The sequence below is a fragment of the Alexandromys fortis genome, unplaced genomic scaffold (genome assembly GCF_014885135.2).
Source record: "Alexandromys fortis isolate MF-2015 unplaced genomic scaffold, M_Fortis_MF-2015_v1.1 scaffold_27, whole genome shotgun sequence".
Classification (NCBI taxonomy): domain Eukaryota; kingdom Metazoa; phylum Chordata; class Mammalia; order Rodentia; family Cricetidae; genus Alexandromys; species Alexandromys fortis.
Genome location: NW_026067952.1, coordinates 15270003 through 15293913, shown reverse-complemented (window position 1 = coordinate 15293913; position 23911 = coordinate 15270003). Strand labels below are relative to the sequence as shown.

General features: G+C 49.7%; 1 protein-coding gene across 3 annotated transcripts in view; it reads right to left on the bottom strand.

Moving 5' to 3' along the window:
- Snph (syntaphilin) overlaps window positions 1-19234 on the bottom strand; it is a 38482-nt gene extending 19248 nt beyond the window's left edge. For all 3 annotated transcript variants that reach the window (XM_050150985.1, XM_050150986.1, XM_050150987.1), the window contains exons 1-2: window positions 19119-19234; window positions 18810-18916 (exon numbers count right to left, since the gene is read on the bottom strand). The gene's annotated coding sequence lies outside the window, so the exon portion shown is untranslated. The remainder of the gene's footprint in view (window positions 1-18809; window positions 18917-19118) is intronic.
- Between the last annotated feature and the right edge of the window lie 4677 nt (window positions 19235-23911).

Below are 23911 nucleotides of genomic sequence, written 5' to 3'. Positions count from 1 at the left end.
GACAGAGGACGCTCGCCAAGAGCCGTAGGGGGTCACTCATCTGCTGAGTCTATTCTCTTCGTAATTATTTCAAATTTATTATTATCATTATTATTAGTGTGTGTGTGGGGGCGCATGCACACACACACACACACACACACACACACACACACACACACACACACAGAAGTGGGTTTTCTTTCTACCATGGGATCCGTGGATAGAACTCAGGTTGTCAGGCTCACAGAACAAATGTCTTTATTTGTTGAGCTATCACACTGGCACTATTTGACTCTTTGTGTGTGTGTGTGTGACACGTGTGAGTATGTGTATATCTGTGTGTACACAGAGGCTGGAGGTTGACATCACAGGTCTCTAGCACACTCCATCTTGCTTTTGGAGACAGGGTCTCTCACTAAAATCTGGAGCTCGCCAATTATTTAGTCTGCCTGGCCACTCAGCTTTGGTGATCCACCTACCCCTGTTCCCCAGTGCTGGGTTTACAAAGTGTGCCACCATGGCTGGATTTGGTCCTGGGTGCTAGGGATCTGAACCCAGACCCTCATGTTTTCCTGACTGTGCCATCTCCCCAGCTACCCTCTTCTTAAAAACCTTTCTTGTTTTATATGAAGGGTACCAAGTGCATGCAGTGCTCAAGGAGGCCAGAAGAGGGCACTGGATCACCTAGAATTGGAGTTACAGATACTTGTGAGCTGCCGTGTGGGTGCTGGGAGCCAAACCCAGATCCTCTGGGAAAGCAGCCAGTATTCTTAACTGGAGCCATCTCTCCAACCCCACTTTAGTGTAGCTCATGTATTTTATCTTTAACCCAATCCTAATTCTTCCTCTGTGTGCATGTGTGATGGACACATATGTCATGTGGGTTTGTACACGTTTGCACACATGTATGTGTGGAGACAAAGCTTTCTTCTTCAATCATCCTCTACCTTGTTTTTTGAGACAGGATCTCTCACTGGCCTTAGAACACACAGTGAGGCTATGCAGGTTGGCCAAGGAGTTCCACGGACGCAGCTGCCTCTGTCTACCCAGCCCTGGGACTGCAGACCACACCACTGCACTAGCTTCTTCCACTGTGCTGGGGCCACAGACTCAGCTTGCATAACACTCAATATACTGACTGAGCCATTTTCCCAGATCTCTCAATTCAAAACCTTAATGTGCGAAGTTAGAACAATGTGTCCTTGAGAGGTTCTGGAAGCATTGTATGTGTGTATATGTGTGTGTGTGTGTGTGTGCTGATGTGCACACATGTGTGCACAGGACATGCACACATGAGGTCAACCTTAGGTGGAAATCCTTAGGAGCCATTTAGCTTCTGAGGCACGTCTCTCTCACCGGAACTCCGAGCTCACAGGTTAGCTCACAGCCAGCCAGTGACCACTGTTTCCAACTCCCCAGAACTAGGATGATAAATGTGTGTCACCATGCACGGCTTTTTACACAGGGCTCAAACTCATGCTTCCACAGCGAGCACTTTAATGGCTGAGTGATCTCTCAGTCTAGCTCCCTCCAAACAATTCTCTCTCTCTCTCTCTCTCTCTCTCTCTCTCTCTCTCTCTCTCTCTCTCTGCCTTAGTTCTAGAGAAAAAAAAAAGCCAATAACTGTCGAGCCAACAACGGCACTTCAGTCTTCACCATTCACCAATGCCATTGGGAGTAGACAGCAGGCCAAGAGTCACATTCCCAAAAGCACACCTTTCTAGCTTTCCTTGGAAGTCTGTTTCCCTGAGCTTTCCCTCTGTTTTACTATTCATGGCAACCCCACTGCTCCAGCCGTCGCATGATGCTCTGTCGTACTTCAAAAGAGCACACCGGCCTTCCTTTCCTGCTCAGCATAGAACCTGATGCTTGTCAGAGTGGCCAGTGCCCATCCACAGACTCAGCCACCACTGTCTGGCACAGCAATCCCCTTACCCCTGCAATCTTATAGTGAGAAGGGTCCCTTCTGAAGAGGGACTGGACTGTGGCACCCCTCCAGTCAATCCCTCCTGTCTTGGGTCAGAAGCCAAGCCCTCACTCTGGTGGATCTAAAGTCCTTTACATCCTTTTCTTCCCACCATTTACTGTCTTTGACCTTTGCTACTGCTCCCCGCACCCACTCTCCTTCTCAGACATTCCCACCTCAGGGCCTTTGCACGTGTCAATTCTCCTGCCTGGAATGCTCCTCTCCCGCACCTCTGTTCAGCATCTTCTCATTCACTCAGGTCTTTGTTCCAAGGGTATCTTTGCGGTGCACCTCATTTAATATGATACAGGCTCCCACCTCCCAGCATCCCTCTCTCTCCTCTTAACACTTCAGTGTTCTCCATCATCCTTAGCAATCACTAAATGTATTTATGCACTTATCTATTACCTTTGTAAGTACCAGGGAAGTAAAGACGTATGCTCACTTTGTCCTTGACTGTGTTCTTAGACTTGTACCTATGACCTGCCTAGTTTCAGATGCAGACTTGCTGAGTGACAGGTGAGTCTGCACTTGGTTGGGGTGATATGAGCTTCTTAGCAGTGGAGACGGCTGGGGGTGCTTTGCTCATCCAATCACAGTCCCTTTCTCTCACAGCACATTGGGTAGTGGGTCATCTTTCCTTCTCGGCTGATTCTACTCCTTGGCAGAGACCTGAGCACAGAACTAACAGCTGGATCTTGGGGATGAGAATGAGAGCAGCATTTTTATAACAGAGCCGGTGTTTACTCACGAGGAGTGCGTGCCCCGCAAGCATTCTCTCTGTTCACTTCCCACCCTCTGTGGTATAGGGATTGTCTGGAACTCAGAACTCCACCCTGGCTGCCCCTGCAATTTCCTTCTCTGCCCTTGTGGAATCCAATTAGGTCTAGCAGCAATCCCAAAGCCTGACAGCAGCTCTCAGAGAAAGATCAACACCTAACGATTATGCTTGCTCTTCATTATTCATGGATTTTATATTTGTAAAGTCATCCATTTGCTGATATTTGTAGTCTCAGAATTAATACTCTCAACTCTTCTGCGGTCATTTCACAGACAGGCACGGGTAACAGAAAGTTCCTAGATGCCCATGTTCTCAGTGGACCACAAGGCATCTTCTGAATGTTTTGTAAAAGGATTTATCTTATGTGAGTGTTTTGCCTGCATGGATGTCTGCTCACCATGCACGCGGGGGCCAGAAGATGGCATTGGATCTCCTGGAACTGCAGGAGACGGTTGTGAGCTGTGGGTGCTGGGAATTGAACCTGGTGGTCTGGAATAGCAGCTAGGGCTCTTAACACCTGAGCCATCTCTCCACACCAACAAGGTAGCTTCTCGGCCAACCTCTTCTACTGTAAGCACAAGACCTAGTCGAGATCTACATATAGCCAGATTTTCAACATTTTTGCTTGTGATGTCATGGTTGAAATGACTGCCCCACGCCTCATGCTAAAACACTATCTGGCGTTTCTCTGCACAGGAAGGCTCTCTCACTGAGAAATACACCGGTCAGAAACACTTCCCTGAGCCATAGTGCTCTTGGCTGCATGTCCATGGATGTGAACCAACATATATTAAGTATGATATAAACAGAAACGCACACGAGGTGAGGCTATGTGTGCCTGAAAACGTGACTGAGACCTGTAGAAAGCCAACCCTGTGATGCCTTTAGTGGCTCAGTACTGGGCAGTTTAGAGTTTGCTATATCTTCGTAAAATACAATAGCATGGGTCCGACAATCAGTTTATTAGATGGGTCTAGCTGAAGTTCCTATGCTCCAGCATTGGTACAAAACCCTTAGCACCAGCACCAGCAGGTTCCTTGTAGTGCAAGAGTTCAGATGATACATCAGACTCTATGGGATTCAATCTCAGTCCAGGATAGCTATGGGCCCTCAGGCCAGTCCCTCTCAGCGCCAGTTTCCGCAAATGTACCTGAGGTGAAACCACTTGTCATGACAATGAAGGGCAGTGCCCGCACAGAAGCCCTTAGCACACAGAGCATGTCACAGCTGGGGTAGGACTTCCAGCAGGTGGCCAGATAGCCTTTGAAGACTACGTATTTGCCCTGAGCAAGCACGAAGGCCAAACAGAACCAAACCTTCCATCTCTCCTCCTAGGCTCTGCCATGCACTGGCTCTCGCAGTGACTGTCCAATGTGAATCTATGGCTAGAGGGTCAATCAGAGGTGTTCAGATATTGGCACTCACAGCAGGCACAGCCTACACTGCGAGCAGTATCATGCTACAGGCCACTTCCCTCTGCCTTGCGTCTGTACATAATGAACATTGATAAGTTAAGAGATTTCCCATTTGGTTGAAAATCCATTATTTCTGGCTTATTTTGAACAAATCAAAGACCCTACAGTGCTGTGTGCATATTTCAGAACAGCAATGGAGGCCAAGGCTGTGAGATGGCCCTCCCAGGACTCTGACAAGAACTCTTCTAATTTGTCTGGTTGCTTTGTTAGCTACCCGACAGGGTAAGAATTTCTGCTGTCTTCTAGAGCTAGTCTATAGGTAAAGGAGCTGAGCTCGGGGTGCAGGGTGACACCTGTCCCAGGTCCCAAGGCCATCAGTGGTACAGCTAGGATTTGGAGCTTACACTTGTGGTTCGTTCGCCCTTCTCTGGTTCTTTTGGCACTGGGCTCTAGCCCATCCCCTCACCCGCCTTTCCTAAAGGCACACAGGAGCCTTGTCACAGGGATTCTGGTATGGCAGGAAGAGAAAGTGAACTCTCTAGCACAGGGCCGAGCCAGGAACCTAACTTTCAGCAAAGGACTGGGTATGAACCTTAGCCGCCCCTCCCTGCCAAGTGAGGGTCAGCTGCAATGACCTGTTTAGTGATGCCCGCAAGGAGTGGCGGCTCTGATTGAGGACGGAGTTACAGACCAAGGTACCGGGCAGCACATACCAGGAAGGTCCCACGCTGCACAGCCTTCCTTCACTTGGACTGGGACAACTTTTGTCTTTTTGAGGCAGGGTGTTGTGTAACCCAGACCAGCTTCAAACTCAATTAAAACTGAGGCAAGCCTTGGACTCCTGATCCTTCTGCTTTCACCTCCTAAGTGCTGAGACTATAGAGGTGAGCCACCATGATTGGATCACTTTCAAGCTAAATATAGCTTAAAAAAAATCAACCCAACCCCCTTACCATCTCCCACCCCCACTAAGCACAGAATATGTTTTTTTTTTTTTCCTTTTATTTTGAGACAGGGTTTCTCGGGTATAATTCTGGCTGTCCTGGAACTCACTATGTAGACCAGTCCAGGCTGGCCTTGAACTCAGAGATCCTCCTGCCTCTGCCTCCTGAGTGCTGGGATAAAAGGCATGTGTCACCACCACCAGGCTAGCATTGAGTATTTTTGTGAGAGGGGGGTGTTGGTATTGCTTCTGCATGGCTCTAACCATAGTATATATACAACTTCGCATCTTTTAAAATTTTAACATGGTTTAAGAATTGTCCATATGGTGCAGTCTTTATGAAACGTGTTTTGTGGGGGCTGGGGAAGTGACTCAGCGGGGAAAGTACTTGTTGTGCCAGTGTGCAGAGCTGTTGGAATCTCCAGAGCCCCTGCAAATGCGTATCTGCAACCCCAGTGCTCTGGGCGAGAAGGGAGCGGAGGCAGGAGAATCCTGGCAAGTGCAGCTGCAGCGAGGGTGAGGACTGCCCCCCAAGGCTGTCCTCTGCCCACCCCTATAAGTGCTGGGCCACAGCTGCTTCTATACCTACACACATGAACAGGCGTCACACACCAGCACTCACATGAACAAAGACACGTGCACACACACAAGCACACACGCACAGTGTTTTATGGCTGCATAATCTTCCATCACTGGTCCTTGATGGTTACCTTTCCCCTTCTCCCGAACACTAGCACGTTCTCGTTACCAAAGCCAGGGCAATAATGGCTATCTCTGTCCATAGCTATGGGTCTACATTTAGTGTCATTTCCTCAGGGTGGATTCCTGGGCGGATTCCAGGATCAACAAGCCTGAATGATCGGCCAAACTGCTTTCTTGAAGGATAGGTTGCCAGCTTACTCCTCCCACCCATAACATCTGCACAATGGATAGATTTTCCATGTGGCCACTGGACTTGACCAAAGTCTTAAAGGGCAAATTCAAGCTCAAACACAAGAGTCATTCAATATAAATTTGCTCTCTGTTTTCCCTTGTAGCCAGTGTTTTCACATCCGTGTATCAAGAAGGAAAATTATGGCCAAGTTAAAAATTGACCTCTAAAGGCAAACCTGCCACCGTGGTCTCCTCACCCCCAGCCACAGCACTTCCTTGTGTCCCAGGACTTATTGAGCATCTGTGTCTGATGTGTCTTGGCTTCCTATGCCAATAGCCCAAAGTATCAAGGCACAGGCTGGAGAGGGGCTTGGCACACAAGTGATTGTTCCTGCAGGAGTCAGAAGACCCTGGCATCCCGAGATTCCCCAAAGAGCTACTCTTGGAATTCCCTCTGTTCTCCTAGGGGTAGAACCTGGGCATCTACCTCTGCCTATGGCCACACATCTCTGGCCTCTTGATGCGCTGGTATCTCCATCTACAACGTGAAGGTTACGCTCCTTGCCTCTCAGAGCTGTTGTGACATCCCAGCCTCACCTCCATGCCTACTTCCCAACCACCCTGAGTTCATGTGGAGTCATAGCTTTGCCCATGCGGTGCCCTCTAAAAAGGCTCTCGGGAGCCTCTCAAGCCTGTTCATCTGCTAAGGTCATCCAGGCAGGGAGGCCTGTGGATGGCTCCACAGTAGGTCAAGATTCACAGCTCCGACCGTGGCCCCTTAGAGTACAGCCCCACCTGTGGTCGGGTCTGAGCCTAGACAACGCTACAGAGACGTGGAAGGGCACCCGCAGGAGGGTCCGCTGCTACTGTCGAGAGAGCCAGACCACAGCAGAGCAAGCTGTCACACACCGTTCTGAACCACCCAGGCCCAAGCCAAGCTCTGCAGACCCTTCTGAGTGAGCACAGGGCCCTCATCTGCTTCCCGCCCAGCAGCCTTAGAATAGCAATGGTGCAGACACACATCCCTCATCCCCGGGTGGAGAGGGCTAGCTGGAGAGCTCAGTCCCTGCCTCTCATCTTAGCAGGGCTCTGCTGTCCCCATCTCAGAGAGAAAGGAGGCAGAAAAGTCACTAGACTCTCCTACAGTCTCCAGGGACAGCTCTGGCCTTCTTTCTTGAAAAGTCAGTCATAAATGGGCTCGGACTAAGCTTCCATAGGGTCCCTGTTTGCACAGCGAGGCTCCAAGGACCTGTGCTCTGCAGATATGTCCTGGCTCTGCAGATATGCAGATAGTCTGTGACGACTATCAGGTGGGTCCAACTTGCATCCCTGAGCTGCATCAGGCCCAGGATAGAGATGAAGATGGGTGGGTGACTGTAGTCACCTGTGGCTGTACACGTAGACACTTAGGTCAATGCTGGATGTCTCCCTCCATCACCTGTCTATCTTACTTTTTGAGACAGGGTCTCTAATTGAACCTGGAGCTGGCTATTTTGCCAAAGCTTGCTGGCTGGTGAATCCCCAGGCTCCACCTGTCTCTGCTTGCCAATGCTGGAGCTACAGAGGTGCACAACTCCCCCTGGCTTTTACATGGTTTCTAGGGATCTCACCTCAGATTCTCATGATTTCTCAGGAGGCACCCTGCCCACTCATCCATGTCCCCAGTGCCACAAAGGAGCATCCATTCATATATACAACATGACTCAAAATAATGATTTTGAATGAGCAAGGCCAGGCCCTCCGGAATGTACACTTAAGATTACATTTATGGAAACTTCTGAAAACACTAGTGATGGGAAGCAGGTCGGCGGTTGCACAGGCACAAGGGGATGAGACCAGAGAGTGACACGTTACCAGGGGCAAGAGGAAACTTCTGGGGATGAGGCAGGTGGTCATTGTCTTAATTATGAGGTGGTTCGCGAAAATGACCTTTGTGCTGTAAATACACACAGCTCGCTGTTTACTGGCCATACTTGACTCGAGCTAGGAGTGGGAGAGGGTGGGAGAGATGGAAGGAGGAACCGTGGCGGGCAGGAGGAGACTTAGGAAGCACACACACAACACACGTGTATACTCACTGAGGATGACGCTGCCACGTGGCCTCTGGGGTAGCCCGGAAACCCTGCCGGCCAAATATTTCTCCTGATAGAGATGCCAAGGCTGCTTGACATTTATTTACTCAGCAATTCCTCTGAGTACTTCCCGTGTGCCATGCTTGTGTTAGGCGTAGTATTTCCTAGGGTCACTCTTACCCCAGGAAATCCATCCGAGCAGCCATGGTGCACCCCTTCCCAAATCTAACGGAAACAGACGCGCGCCCTAACCACTCATCTGAGTTTTCTTCCTAGGCTCCATCGAAGCCCTTCTTGGTAGGGAGTTTATACCTCTCGGAAGAAAACCTTCAACAGTGCGTGACTGTTAGAGAATTCTGCCTTCTTTTGTGGCTAAACAGACATTCAGGCCGAATCCCAATGACCTCCAATAATCAACCAATGGGAATCAAGTCTTCACAGAATCACAGAAGTTCAGAGCAGGAGATGACCTGAGGGTCCCCAAGCCCACCATCCGGAGTGACTGTCTCTGAAGGACTGCTTCTCAGAGTGACCTTTTCTCTAAGCGACCATCGTGTGCTGCAGGCACCTGGCCTGTTTAAACCCCTGTGGTGAGGAGCAAGCTTGCTGGCCAAGTGAAGAGACACGAGATAACAAGACCGACAAACTTTCCCCTGGAATTTATTGTGCATCTACTACGGGCTGCACCCTGGAGTAGCACAAATGGAATTTCCAATCTAGTTTAATTTTGCTCCGATTTTGCTCCTCTGAGGCTAAATTTAATTACATTGACCAGTTATCAATGAGGTAACAAGGCCAGACAAATTAAGTGCTTTTTCACAGTAGAGGATAAAGGGATTGACCAGAAGACTATCGGCGATTTCCATGGCTGTCCACTCAGAGAGCAGAGTAAAAGGACCATCACAGCCTCAACCGGAGCCCTCCTCTCAATGTGACGGCTCACTTTTGGGACACTTATAATACCCTCCACCTCTCGGTCTTAAGGAACTCAGAGGCCATTGTCCCCTTAGTATTGGAGCTCCACAAAGGAACACCTTTTCTTGGAGGTAGCAAATGGCCATCCCACCTCTGACCATGCAGAACCTGGAATAATGACAAAGGGCCTGGGTTCAAAGGAGAAGCTGTGGGGTCCAGAGGAGGAGCTGTGGGGTTCCAAGGAGGAGCTGTGGGGTTCTAAGGAGGAGCTGTGGGGCCCAGAGGAGGAACTGTGGGGTTCTAAGGAGGAGCTGTAGGGTTTTAAGGAGGCGCTGCTTGGCTTGGAGGAGGATTCCTAAAAGAGCATTTGGGCTGGGCCTTAAACACAAGCCCACACCAGTAGTAACAGGGAGAAAGTTACATAGAGAGGGACCAGGTGACTAAAATAATTGCAGTGGGAAGGAGGGGTACAGGGGAGATGGCTGATCTGGAAAAGATCAAGCCCAGGTTCACTTGGGGACTTTTCTGGAGTCACAGTCTTAGCTCTTAGCTCGCCCTGGTCATGCTCCTACTTTGAAGATCCTGGGTGAGAGCTGAGGAATGAGGAATGGATGTGCAGAAGTCTCCTCTGAGAACAGAGTGAGGGAGAGAACCAGCAAAAGTAAAAGAGGGGAGAACTGGGGTTGGACTGAGGAGTTTGGAGATGCAGCTTCCACGTGGTAGTGTGGGACCCAGGACCAGTTATAAATTCCTTATAACTTAGCATCCCTTTGGAGAACAATGCAGTCCCTGGTGGGCTCTCAGGACAGGGCTGGAAGGTCCCACATACCTGGGCCTGTATGGATAGCAGTGTTCTTTGTCACTTGGGGGCTTTGAGGAGGGGGAGGGGCTAAGGTACAGGGAAGGGAGATGACCAGAGACAGCTCTGGGGGGCTACCTGCTGCACACATAGGCTCTCAGGAGAGTGCCCCATCTGCCCTCTGGAACGAACAATTGTTCTTCTTTGGTAGCTGAGAACCTGGCTAAGGGTGGGGTCACACGGTGTGTTTCAAGTTCCAGGCTAACAGTCAGCAGACTTGGAAGGACGCTAGACCCAACTCTGAAGCCAGCGCGCGCCCTGAACAGTGAGAAGCTCAGAGGAGCCAGAGCCACCTCAGAGGATGGATCTGAGGCTCCTCCCCACAGGCTCAGGACCCCAAAGATGAAGGAGGTGACCTCTGTCACATGTCTTGTGTCTCACTGTAGAGGTGATGTTCAACCGGCCTCTCTCACACTTAGCTCAGTGTCTAAAGTCTGTCACTTCCGAAAGGGAAGGTGTGTGTGTGTGTGTGTGTGTGTGTGTGTGTGTGTGTGTGTGTGTGAGAGAGAGAGAGAGAGAGAGAGAGAGAGAGAGAGAGAGAGAGAGAGAATACAGCACAGGGAAGAGAGGGATGTGAGGGAATGAGGAATGGCATCAAGCTGGTTTCCTGTGCGGCTTTGGGACAGACCTAGCATTTCCTGCGCCTCCACTTGCAGAGGGAGCAGGGATGTGCCCTTGGCACCAAGCTGGCTTTACTGTCCTTGTCCTCTTCTTTCCCTCAACTCTTACTCTGCCAGAATTCCGGGTCCTCCTCCTCCAGAAAGCCTTCCTGGACATACCAGCTTTTGGGACTGTGAGTGGTGCTGACTGCTATGTCACCGCACCCTGTCCTGGAATTCCAGACCCTCTGCACCATGAGATGAGTCATACACAGCTGTCACTCACTGCCGCGCCATCTCTGGAGTACCCCTAGGACATCCTGGCCTCTGCGGGCAGCCCTGATACCAGAAGCTAGCTCTGAAGATACATTGTATTTTTTTTCCTGTAGATTTATTTTTAGTAACGTGGTGGAGCTGTGTGCAGAGAGGTCAGATGTGTTGGAACCCCTGGAGACAGTTACAGGCAGTTGTGAACCTCCAGATGTCGGTGCTGGGAACCTAACTCTCAAAGATCAGCAACGCTCCTAACTGCTGAGTCTTCGCCCAGCCCCAAATGGGCCATATGGTTATTGCTAGATGGTTATTACTCAGAACATGCTCTGGTCTATGCGAGGATTTGCCTCCCTAGATGGCTCTTAGAAAGTGCTAGGCGAGGGCTTGCCTTCAGTGCTGTGCAGGCAGCCTCCTGTGGCTGGGTTTTGAATACCTGCAGAGTGCTCTGACCCTGCCAAGTGCTCGTCTGTCTCTACAGTGTAGGAAGCCAGGAGGTCCGAGTCCTGACCCTGTCACTACGGGTATAAAACCCTGGGCCAGCTCTTCTCTCTAGGAGTCCCAGTTTTCTAAACTATGACAACTTGTTCACCCATGAAGTAGTAGCACTTGATGACCATGTGGTCATCCAACGAATTGTTATCCAGGGGTAGAGGGAGAACACAGCCTCCTTGCCCAAACCGTGTGGGTTCTGTTGCATAACAGGGAACAAGTTGCTTCCCCCGCTCAGAACCTCCGTGCTTTTCACTATAAAGTATGGATAACCTATAGGGGCGTCATTCGGTGTTTTTGGGGAGATGGGTCCTGAAAACTGGGACTGGACATGGTCTGCTAAATACAAAAGCACCTCCGACCCATGCTCCGGGCCCTTGGAAAGCTTCCTTTTCTTCCAGCCAACCCATTCTTTTTCTGGGTCTGCCAAATCTTCCAGGGCAACTGTGACATGGCTACTTCACTGAGTGGCAGACATGGTAGGGATGCCATGCAGATTCCATGTGCTTTAAAACTTGCCTCCTTGTGGCCAGTACCCAATACTCAAAAGGCAGAGCCCATTGATGGCTGTTAGTAGGATTTCTGTGTGCCAGGCCCTACATACCATCCGGCCATTCATCTTTAGCCAGGCTAGAAAGCTCCCCCAGGGCAGGGAGCACACCTTGGACCTGAGACAGACACTCGGTAGAATGGATGTAAATGAGTAGTTGTGCCTTGCCTCCCCTGGCACGTTCAGAGCAGAGCCTTGTCAGATTAAGTTGCTTGATGAATATTTGATTAACTGGGGCCACAAGTGCAAACTGCCATCAGTGGCTTTCGTCTGAATCTACGCTTGTGGGGTTCTTCCTACTAATTCTAAAGTTCCTCAGAGGCCCTTCTTCTAGAGCCCTCCAGGCTTCCCTTGCAACCAGAACCCACTTTCTTTGAGTGGCCGTGTGTCAGGGCAGCAGGCAGACTGCCTGCTTGCTGGTCAGGTCATATTCCACTCAAGCAGAGGACAGCAGGACCTCAGCTTCCAAAGACAGAAACTCATCAGGGGCCTGTTCTCATATCTCAAAGTTGAAAGGACCTCAAACTCAGCACAAGACACCTGAAGACCAAGTTCTCAGCACAAAGGAGATTTATTTGCCCCAGAGGAACAGAGGGCAGGGAATGAAAAACAAGACAGGAGACAGAGGATGAGGGAGAAGGGGGGAGGGAACAAGGGACAAGGGGAAGGGATATTTGCCCCAGAGACACAAAGGACTACCTCTGGATAGAGAGGAGACAGACATGGCCATGGGTAAACGACAGTTTATAAAGAGAGACCGGAAAACCCCGTATTAGAATGAGTTGGTTAGTTTGGATTGGGCATGTTAATTGTGTGGCCAAAAGGGGGTTTTTGATTGCTGGACTTCAATACTTTGATAGGTGGACCTTGGCAGTCAGTCTCAGGAGGAAGTGACCAAATAAGGGAATAGACCTTTGTAGCAAGCTTTAGGATGTAACCTAAAGGGTTTTAGCAAGGGAGAAGGAATGGGGGGAAGGGCAAGGCCTGCCAGCCACGTTTGCCGTGCTCGGGCCTGCTAGAGCCCCTTGAAAAGCGGTTGTATCAGGCGTCACAGGCCACTCAATGTGACCCACCACTAAGGCTGCTAACCAAGGTTTTGGAGCCGCCATGGTGGAAAGCTTGGCTAGGGCCAGTTTCAAGTGGGCACAGAGGTGCTGCAGGCCTCAGTCCCCAGGCAGTCAGCTAGGGCTGCTGCTGAATGTGAGGGGCATAACTAGGGCTTTGGAAATTGGAGGGGGCCAGGAAGCAGGCGGGCAAATTCCCAGCCTCGCAGAACGGGCCTACCCTCGCCTGCACCTGCCAGACTGTTTTCATGCTCCATATGGACCAGCCAGCAACTTCTAAGCACCGAGGGCCTCACACTGAAAATCTTCACCAGAGGTTACCAATGACCTAACACAAACCTAGTTCAATATCTGCATTGGGAATATTGCACCACGGGTTCCATTTTTAAATCCAAGCATTGTTATAACAGTTATCCAGGCTTCTGTTGCACAGATCAGCAGATCTGAGAAGACTGGGCTGGCATTCTTGCAGTCCAGAGTGGCAGAGCAGGGTAGCAACTGTCTCTTTCCAGAGAGCACGTGGAGCTGCTACAGCCCAGCCAGTCCGCTTTGCCTTCACAGGGAACTGCAAGGGAGGTCCCTTGCTCCTGGCTTCTATTTCTGTGAATAAACCTCCTAATGACCTCAGCAAACAGAGAACATTATTGCCATTTCACAGAAAAGGGAGACAGACGGGACGGGGGGATTAAGATTAAAATCCAAGCAGCCTGACTCCAGCCAACAACACAAGGGCTTGGAAAAACAAACAAAACAAACAAACAAAGTCTGGGCAAACTAAGTCAAATATGGGTAGTGAGCTAGAGCTTTTAAATGTATCATTCTGGGGGCCAGAGAGATGACTCAGTGGTTAAGAGCATTGGTTGCTTTTTGCAAAGGACCCAGGTTTGATTCTCTGAACCCACATGGTGGCTCATGACCATCTGTAACTCCAATTTCAGAGGATCTAATGCCCTCTTCCGGCTTCTGTGGACATTGGGCATTCACATGGTGCACACAGGCAGGCAACACAGCCATACAAAACTAAAATTATTATCAAATGTATCATCATCATCACCACCATCATCATCATCGTTGTCGTCTGTGGTGCTGAGGAAGGACTTCAGAGATTGGTGCACGGTGGGCAAGGGCTGTATCTCTGAGCTATGCCCCAGCCTATAGTGAGTGGTTTAGAAAGCCAACGCACTCAGTTTGCGTGGTATCTTTCTTTCTGGTATCGAAGCCTTGAGGTATTTGGGGCTCTTCTCTTACGATGTCATAGTGAACAGGACTCCTAGCATCATCTGCAAGGCCCTGATCTGGCAAAATATAAAGCAGGCCAAGCTACGCCAGACTCCCAAGGGTAAGGACCTCCGTGAACTCACGTCCTTGCTACCCAGCCAGCCTGTCCCCATATGACAGCAGGCTCCTACTGCTCCCGATCCAAGCCTGAACACACAGGAATCCATCGATCCATATCTGCAGCCTTCTATCTTTCAAGAGGAGGCTTTGAATGGAGCTATTCCCAAACATTATCCCTCTAGCAAATCACGGAGCGTTTGTTCCTGCCTCTCGTTACGTTATCTGGATCTTCCTCAAGTTACAGGTACTTGCTCCCTTTCCAACCCCAACTCCCACAAAATGGACACAGAAGAAAACAGCTGTGAAGTCCTTAGCCCACGGGAGCTTGAAGGACCCTCATCCATGCCACCTCTGCCTCCTGCTCTGCAAGTGTGAGAGGCCCGACCTCAGGCCCCCGCAGTGAGTGGTCAGCAGGGTGCAGGGACGGCCCAGCCTCAGACTTCTCATGCTGGCTCTTTCCACTCCCTCCCAGACACTCCTTTAGGGTTGGTTCAGCACCTCAGTTCAGAGGGCCGTGCTGGGCATGTGACAAACACTTCATAAACATCCATCCACTAAGAGATGTAGAGCAGCCTGGAACACCGGCGGCCTCTGCAAGGGCTTTTGGCTCAGCCTTCTCAGTACCGAGCACCAGATGCCCACCCCTAGGGCAGGGTGGCCTAGACACAGAGTGAGCCCATATGACTCAGAAATGCAGTTCCTATGGAATGGTTCTGGCCCCTGCCCTTTTGAGAAAACTCGAGCAATGGCTCCACTTCTCAGGGTAAATGGTTCTTCTTTGTGGATGAGATGCGGAGGAAAAGTTTGCGCCTGGAGGAAAAGCTTCTGAAACTTCCAGGTAGTCACGGGCACCAGACAGACTTTGTAACAACATAGAAAAGTCACACTTCTGCCAAGTATGGTGGCACACACCTATAATCCCAGGACTCTGGAGGCAGAGGGTCATGAGTTCAAGGTCAGCTTGAGACCCTGTCTCAAAAATACCAAAAACACACTTAGCAGATCCTGCTTCTAGAGGCCTCTAAGGACAGGAAAGGTCGGGTCCACCCGAGACCATTGTATAGTTCAACTGAACAGTGTCACCGAGTGATCATAGGTGGTCCCCCAGACTCTGCAGCTACCTTCTAGGCTGCTGGGGAAAAGAACTCGCAGGCCTCTAACACTGGGGCTGGGAAGAAGCTTATTATTATTCCCACATCCAGCAGAGGAAAACATGCCAATGGCATCAGCCCTCTGGGTCTTCTGGACTCACTGGGCGGAAGGACCAACTCCTATTCTTTCTCTGCCCTCCCAGTAGTATGTGTCAGTATGCCCCCTAGACACCATTTCACGCCTGCATACTGGGCTTCTCGAACCTCCGGATTGGCTCCAGTCTTTCCCATAGCCATGCAGCTGGTTCAGAGCCTAGCTAATGAATGATAACACTGAGCCCCATTCAAAGGGACCGGGAATCCCTCCACTCTATGCTGGAACACGGTCACGGCTAGACTTTTAGGGCCAGCCAGTGCATTCAGCCTGCTTGAGTAGTGGGGACACGGACTCTCAGAAGGAGGCTGGCTTACCCAAGGTGACCCAGTCCAAGGCAGGGATCATGCTAAATCACCTCCTTGACTCCCAAGCCAGCGTATCCCCAGCTCTATACTGTCCAGCTCTGGATAACACTCTCAGCCTGTCTGCTGGGCTTCCTCACTGCAAACCGGACATAATAACGTACGGAGTCTCCCTATTAGGATAGTCTGAGGAGGAAATAATTGAAACCTGCTAAAGTCGCACACAGGGAGCACTCAGGAAGCACATTTGTCAGGACTGTCATTCAGACCTCGGCATTCTCCTTGAGAACAGGGAACCCTCCAGCCATTCGCTAAGCAGCCTGGGAAGAGCTCCGCAGCCCTGACTCACACACTCTTCAGTTCAGCCCAGCATGTCCTCTGCAGCAGTCATTCTGGAGAGAGAGGCCTGCTCGGCCCTCATGGTCCTTCATGGCTTTCCTGGCTCTAACTCCATGCCTGTGTGCAACACACACACACACACACACACAGACACACAGACAAACACACATGCATGCACGTGCACACGCGCGTGAGTGCACACACACACGCACACACACATGCAAGGTACACATGGGAGACAGCAGGACCAGTGAAACGGGCGGTGCTTCTGAGCCAGATAGACCACGACTCCCTTCTGGCTCATCCCTAATCTCTGGAATTCTCAGCCTTCTTCCTTCCTAACAGATACGATTGATATGAGGACCACCTACAATGCTCTGGCATTCCACACACGATATTAGGAATAATAAATAACCACCATTTTTACTTTTAAAAGTCCTCTCAGCTAGGCAGTGGTGGCACACGCCTTTAATCCCAGCACTGGGGAGGCAGAGGCAGGCAGATCTCAGGGACCACCTAGTGTCTCCTCAGTGTACTGATGCGGATGAACGTACACTGAAGGGTTAAGCCCAAGGTCACACACTGAGGAGGCAGTGGACTGGCATCCGGTTCCTGGGTCTTCTGACCTTCGACTGCTATCTTTCTGAGCTCTATTAGTTCTGTGCAGCCCTTCCCACCCCAGCAATGTCCCACTAACCAGTGCCATCTGGACCCTGACTGCCAACCTCAGGTTCCCAGGCCCACCTGGTCCCTTTGCCCTTAATGAGGATATAGAAATGCAGGTAAAATGTCTGGTAGCCACAGCAGATGGCAATAATGAATATTAGTAATCTCTATGACAACCAACACCTATGCAATGCGCAGCCTTTGAAAGTCAATTCATTACATCTCTCCCATACAGTTGGTTTGAAAGCATCATCCTCTCAAATGTATTTAACTCAACACTTATTAAGCACCTACTTTATGCCTTGTCATGGGTCAGAGGCTCGAGACAGAGAAGCAAAGCCCGGGCCTCTGCCAGGAGGAGCTCATGGTATAGCAGAGATTTAGGGCAGAAGCAGGTGGGTGGGGCTTCATCCCACTTTCTTTTGACCTAACTGGTGCTGCAGCAGAAGCTCCGCCCTACCCTGTTGGGAACCTCCTTTATGCTGCTGTCAAAAGGCAAAAGGCATCTATCTGGAATAAACTAAACCTAGACAGGATGGACGGTAGACTGAAAATGACAGCAAGAAGAAGCTAGGGACTAGGCGATGTGGGCAACCACGACTTGGCCCTTGCTTCAGTCTCAGAAGAGATTCCAGGGAAGGCAAGGATTGGTGTGAGATCTGCAAGTCTGGTCGGGCTCCCTGCCAGCACTCAAGACCCAGGTGCTCCTGTTCCCTGAGGGATGACACCCCTGGATGCCAGGGACCTCCAAGCCCATGGCTGGGTTATATGCCTGCAGGTGACCCATTATTTGTTAGAACTGTTTGCCTCTCCTGGTTGCTGCCATTACCAGCCCCTCCCTCCTCCCTCCACCCCCTGCAGTGACTCCTTCTACTGGGACTTGTAGGAGACTGTAGTGCAAAGAACCCTCTCCTAATTTACCTCCAATTCTGGATCCCTGAGAACCTACTGTGTGTGTCAGTCAAGCCGGCACTGTCTCAAGAGCTTCCAACGTGACTCTCATCTTAGGACAACCCTCTAAGGCAAACATCCTTCTCCCCAGGTTTTCAAATGAGGAAGTTTAAGGGAGGATAAGTAACTTATCAGCGCCGCAGGGGTGTCCCCCATAGAACCGACTGACACCTCCAGGCTGTAAGGCCCACAAGGTCAACATTTCACTTGAGAAGTCCAGAGTTGAAAGAGATTAACCAAGGGGACCCCAAATATTTCGAGAACCTAAACTTAAATTGTTTTAATGGATGAGTCTCCAGAGTTGCCGAAGCCACGCTCAAGTGGTATACTGAACTGTATGGATCACCTAGCTCAGCCGCACTGAACAGATAAGCAGACACCGACACCCCAAAAATAGGAAGATGGCTACTTGGGGCCAACCAGCAAGTTAGGGCCCAGAACCTCAGGCTCTGGTTCTCCCTTACACCCCTCGATTTGCAGAGACCAGCATTATCTGGGAAACTCTGGCACCCCAGCGAGGGCCTACAACCCCAGATGGGCAGAGATGGGCAAGGAAGCGGGCAGCACGTGACCAGCTTTCCCACCCCTGCAGAGTTGAGGCACGGAATGTGGACTTTTAGGCTGGCAGGTGTTGCAAGCCGTCTGGCTCCCCGCTAGGGAGTGGAAAGAGAAAACAGCATAGCGGAAGCTCCAGGGAGACTGAGGCAAATTTCCCACCCTAGGGATCATGGGAAATTTTGCTAGCTCTACTGCAGAGCTCTGTTGCTTCTCAACGGGCAAGGAAGGAAGGAAGCAGTCGTAGACACTTGACCTTGGGGTGGGTGTGCGGTTCCAAAGAGAAGCTCACGTGTTTGCAAAATGCCAAAAGAGGAAAACAAATAGGAAGGGCGAAGGAATTGTTCTCTAAAACCCACTTACTACACGTCAAGGAAGACCTTGGGCGTCTTCCCTACTGAAATCATCATCCTCTCATTAGTAAATTTCACGTGAGGGAGAGGAGTGCTCAGGAGGATGCAGGGGAATGGAGGGAGGGTAGGAGTGAGTCACGATTAATCCCTTCCTCGGCTGGTGCCCCTACCGGATTGCGCCGCAGCAAGCGGTCTCGAGCCGCCCCCGGTGGCCACGGAGCCGCACAGATCCCCTCCCGCTCCGCACAGATCCCCTCCCGCTCCGCCGCGGCCTCTCACCTGGGTCCACTCGCCCTCCGCAGTCCCGCCGGCTCGCACGACTCCCGTGCCGCTTGGCGCAGCGCCTCTGCAGTCGCTGCAGCAGCCGCCTGGCGGTGATCAGCAACCTGCGGCGGTAGGGAAGAGAGAGACAGGGGCGGGTGAGCGCGAGTGGCCGCAGCCTGCAAAGCTCGGAGGACTCGCTGCCCGCCACGGGCTAGGGCAGCTCCTGTGCTGGGCCGGCGCCCCGCACCCCCGCACTTGCACTCCTGGGTGCGGCGGGCGCGGCTGGGCGGTGGGCCCGGAGGTCCCCGGGGTCCTTGTCATCACCTGCGAAGGCTCCCATGGTTTGGGCTGCCCCAGGAGGGCAGCCGGATTGCTCTCCGGAGCCCCAGCTGGAGGTGGCTAGCCGGGTGCTTGCTAGGGCTGGGGCTGCCGGGAGTGAGAGGTGGAGGGCGGGGAAGGAGAGGTGGATGGAGGGGATGAGCCAGTCGGCAGCTCGCCTGCAGCTGCGTAAGCCGCCCGTCTTCACTTTCCTTCTTAAAGAGATAGTTGGTCTCGCTCTGGAGCCAGGACAGTCGCACGCTGGCTTAGGGTCCTTTATTATCACAACTAGCTGTTGCGCAGAGCTAGAGGACCGGGAGGGGTACAAAGGGTTTCAATCCGCTGACTTGCGATGTGAACCTGGGAATGCCCCTTCACCTTCTGGGCCTCAGTGTTCTCACGCCAGTCTCCCTCCTTGACACACAGACATCTCACCTGAAGTAGTAATATAGTCTAGACACCTTTCAGAACATTTTGGACTCCCGTAAACCAACTTGTGAGTGCCAGAGTTATTTAATGTGAACAGTTCTTGACTTTCTAAATAAGTGGTAATAGGAATCTTAAATACCCGAAGGCACTTAAGAAACGTTATCCTTGGCAGTGTTGAAATAGTAAGCCGGAAGGATGGGAAATATAAGTAATAAGCTAAGAGATCCTTGTTGTGGGTTTCTCCCCTGCTTTCTACCAGGTATCACAGGAACCCAGGGGCTACAAAGTCTGGGAAACTGGATTTCAAGGGTCCATTTCTTGCCCACCCATTTTTGACTGTGTTAACTCGTTGGCCTGATTTCTCACCTGCCCCACTGGTGGAGTGGGAAGGGGCTCCTGTCTGATCAGCTGTGCTCCTGCTCACAGCCTGCACGGAATTTTCTCGACCACCTTGCCACCTGCTCTTACTCTACTCCCAACTCTCTGGTGTCCTCTCAAGTGTCTCTGCCCATCCCTCATTTTACTGTCGGCAAACTGTTCCTTGCTGGGCCTCCACACTCAGCCTTTATTGGCTGTTTCATGGGCTTGGAACAGCCCAGACTTCCAGTTTGCTCCTTTGCTTCCTCAAAGTCTCTGTGCAGACTGCGCTATCTCAGAGAGGCCTTGCGCCATGGTTAATCCTCACTGTCAACCTGACTGGCTTTAGAGTCACCCAGGCAGTGTGTTTGTGAGGGTGTTTCCAGAGGGACTTAAGGATGGCACCACTTTAGGTGTGGGCTGGGGTCCAGGCTGAAGGAAAAAGGGAAAAAGAAAGTTCGTTCGGTGTGAACATTCATCTCTTTGCTTCCTGACTGGGGACATCCATTTTTCTGCAGTGTCTTCTTGTCAAGATGGACTGTCCTCCCCTCAAGCCACAGCCAGAATAAACCCTCCCTTCATTAAGCTGCTTCTGCCAGCTATTTGGTCACTGTGTTGAGAAAAGTAATATACCTTCCTGGATCAACCTACAAAGCATTCTGACTTCCTCCTTCCTCCTTCACTTTTATCCTACTGTGTGTGCATGTGCAGGGTTGTGTGTGTTGTGCATGTGAGTACACAGTTGTGTGTGTGCATGCTTGTGCATGTGTGTTCACGGTTGTGTGTGTGCTTGTGCATGTGTGTGCACGGTTGTGTGTGTGCTTGTGCATGTGTTTGCACGGTTGTGTGTGTGTGTGCGTGCTTGTGCATGTGTGTGCACGGTTGTGTGTGTGCTTGTGCATGTGTTTGCACGGTTGTGTGTGTGTGTGCGTGCTTGTGCATGTGTGTGCACGGTTGTGTGTGTGCTTGTGCATGTTTGCATGGTTGTGTGTGTGCGTGCTTGTGCATGTGTGTGCACGGTTGTGTGTGTGTGTAGATCAGAGGGGTTTTTAACCACTCTCCATTTTATGGAGCCAGTCACTCAGTAAACATGCATGCAGCTCACTGACTCAGACTGGTGCTGTCATGTCTGGTTTTTCCGTGGATGCGCAGGTCCTCATGTTTGCTGGCCAGCACTTTAGTGGCTGAGCCACCTCCCCGGCATCCCCCTACCCCATGCACTTATGTCCGAGTTTCGCTGAATTTAATTATCTGTAATTGAAAAGACGGTCTATTCTCTACTTGTCTAGATTGCTGCCCCCACTAGACTGTACACACCATGGGGGAAAGACTTTTTTTTCTTGCTATAGCCCCAGTGCCCAGAACAGACTCTAACACGTGGTAGCAGGCAGTGGATACTGGCTGACAGGGAGTGCGAAGCTGAGCTTGGAGCCTTCTACTCTCTGTCCAAGCTGAGATTTCCAACAGAATTGGGAACTTCACTGATTCACATGAAGGCTCTGCAGGACTGGCCGGCTGTTCCAAAGTAGCTTTGTAAAGAGTCATAATACTTATGAAGAAATCATTATTTTAATTTCCCTATTCCTTAGAAAGTAAAATCTTTTTCTGTAGTTCATATTTACAATAAATCTACCAGGGTTTTTCTTTTTTTCTTTCTTTAGTAATAAATTCCTCTTTGGGGGCATTTGTTACATTTTCTCTCTATTAAATATCCAGTTAAAATTGAATTCTCCCATCAAATTGTCATCATTATATATTCATTTTGGAAAAACACAAAAGAGTGATTATAGAAAGAACAATACATTGAAGTTGAAAAGGTCATGGGAAACGTCTGAAAAATTCTAGTGCTGCTCTCTAGAGCTAATTGAGGACATGTTTGATCTATCTTAATGACCACCTAAATCAAACAAGTGACTTTTTCATACTTAAAGCAAAACAAAAGAACACCATGTAATCATTGCATGCTTGTGGGAAGAAGAATTCCGAGATGTCATCTATTTCCATGTCTCCTTTCCTGTTGTTACCCCCACGTTCTTACTTAGAAGACTACATTTCCCAGAAGTCTCCACTAGCAATGTCCCCAAAGCAAGAGAGCTCTTCCACCCACACTACTCCCATCTGGAATGGTGTCAGCCAGTAAAGAATTCTCCAGAGCCTCTGAAAGCAGGTAATTGAGAAGAGAATCAGTGTTTAGTTATAATGTAAATTGCAAGAAATGAGGAATAGAAACATAAATCATGATAAAATTATTCCAAAGAAATCAGTAATTCTGTTTTGTACTAATTAGGAAATATTTAAATTTCTTTCCATTTCAAAAGCAATTTTCATTCCCGTTCTGGGTGAGCATCCTGCTCCCACTGAATGCAGCAATAAAATCGGAACAAAATACGCACACATGGGAGCTATGTGAGGCTTCTTAAGGGAGTCACCAGCAGGGCTAACTGGAGAAGGCAGCCACAGGGCGGTAAGTCACTGGAGTGGCAGGAATTTAGCATTTTTGTTTCCTTGTATATCTTCCAGCCTGGTCTCTAGACAACAAACCCTGAAGCTGGGAACCAGAACAAGACAGCGGCCACTTCAGCTAGCTCTGCCTGCAGCCCCTTCAGCTGGCTCTGCCTGGAAATTCTGGGAAGGAGACATCTGATGCTCAGTATGAGTAGGGGAAGTTGTTTTCTCTTTTCAGATTTTTCTTCATTTTCTCAAAACTCAGTTCTTAGACAATCCTGCCCTTGCCTTTGGAACAGCAGGAAACTGCAGGTGGCTAAAACTCCTGGGAGGAGAAGTCACTCCAACAGAGTTAGGCTGCAGCAGGTGAGCAGCTGCTGGCTTTTGTCCCTTAGTGCTCTTCTTCCCCTTAGCTCCAGATGCAGGTGCATTTGTGGGAAGCTGGCTCCAGGGCAGAACAGAGCAAATACAGCTCTCAGCTGCAGTTTTCTGATGGATCTCTAATAATGGTCATGATATAAACAGTAACTTTCTGTTACTAATAAACCAAGCCTAGAAGATGATCTTGAAAAGGCAGAGAAAAAAGATACACTGACTTTATGGAGTTAATGTTTTGAATAATTGTGATTTCGTATCATAAACAATGGAAGGCAAAAGAAAATAAAAACTTAATGGTTAAAAGAATCGTCAACCAGATTGTAATACCTAGCTAACATATCTTTTAAGAATGAAAGTAAAACAAAGACATTCTGAGAGAAAGGGAAGTTAAGAACACCACCGGTGGCCTTGCTGTTAAGAACTGAAGACAGGAGCTAGAGAGATGGCTTAACAGCACCCAGCTTCAGTTCCTAGCAACGACATGGCAGCACAGTTCCTTCCCCTTCAGTGACTGCTCGGAGATTAAGAGTTTGTTTCTTAAAAATTAATTTTATTTGTACGAGTATTTGCCTGTGCATATGTTTATGTACTGTGTGTTTGAGGAGACTAGAAGAGGGTGTAGGATATCCCCTAGAAAAGGGTAGTTATAGATAGTTGTGAGCCTCCATGAGGGTGCTGGGAATTAAACTTGGGTCCTCTGGAAGTTCGGTCAGTGCTCTTAACCCCTGTGCACCTGATTGATGGGCTTTGATGCTCAGTGACACAGGGGATTCAAAAATGTTTTCGTCTGTGCCCACATTTGCCCCAATGATGTTTCTTATTATTGTGTAGCTTTTGATTTAGTATACTTATAAGTAAAACTATATATATATTTAATTTCATCTTAGAAATTAGATTGTATCTTTATATTTCATATAAAAATTTTGGACGTAAAAAAGGAACATAGATAAAAAATATTCAACAAAAATATTATCAAACCTACAAGTGTGGTGGCAACTCCTTTACACAGAAATTAAGAAGCAAAGGCAGGATATCTCTGTGAGTTCAAGGTCAGCCTGGTCTACAATAGAGTTTCAGATCAGCTATAGTTACATAGTGAGACCCTGTCCCCCCCCCAAAAAAAAAAACCAAAACAAATAAATTGAAGCTCTCATACTTTATTATAAATGTAAAATGGTATAACTTCTGGC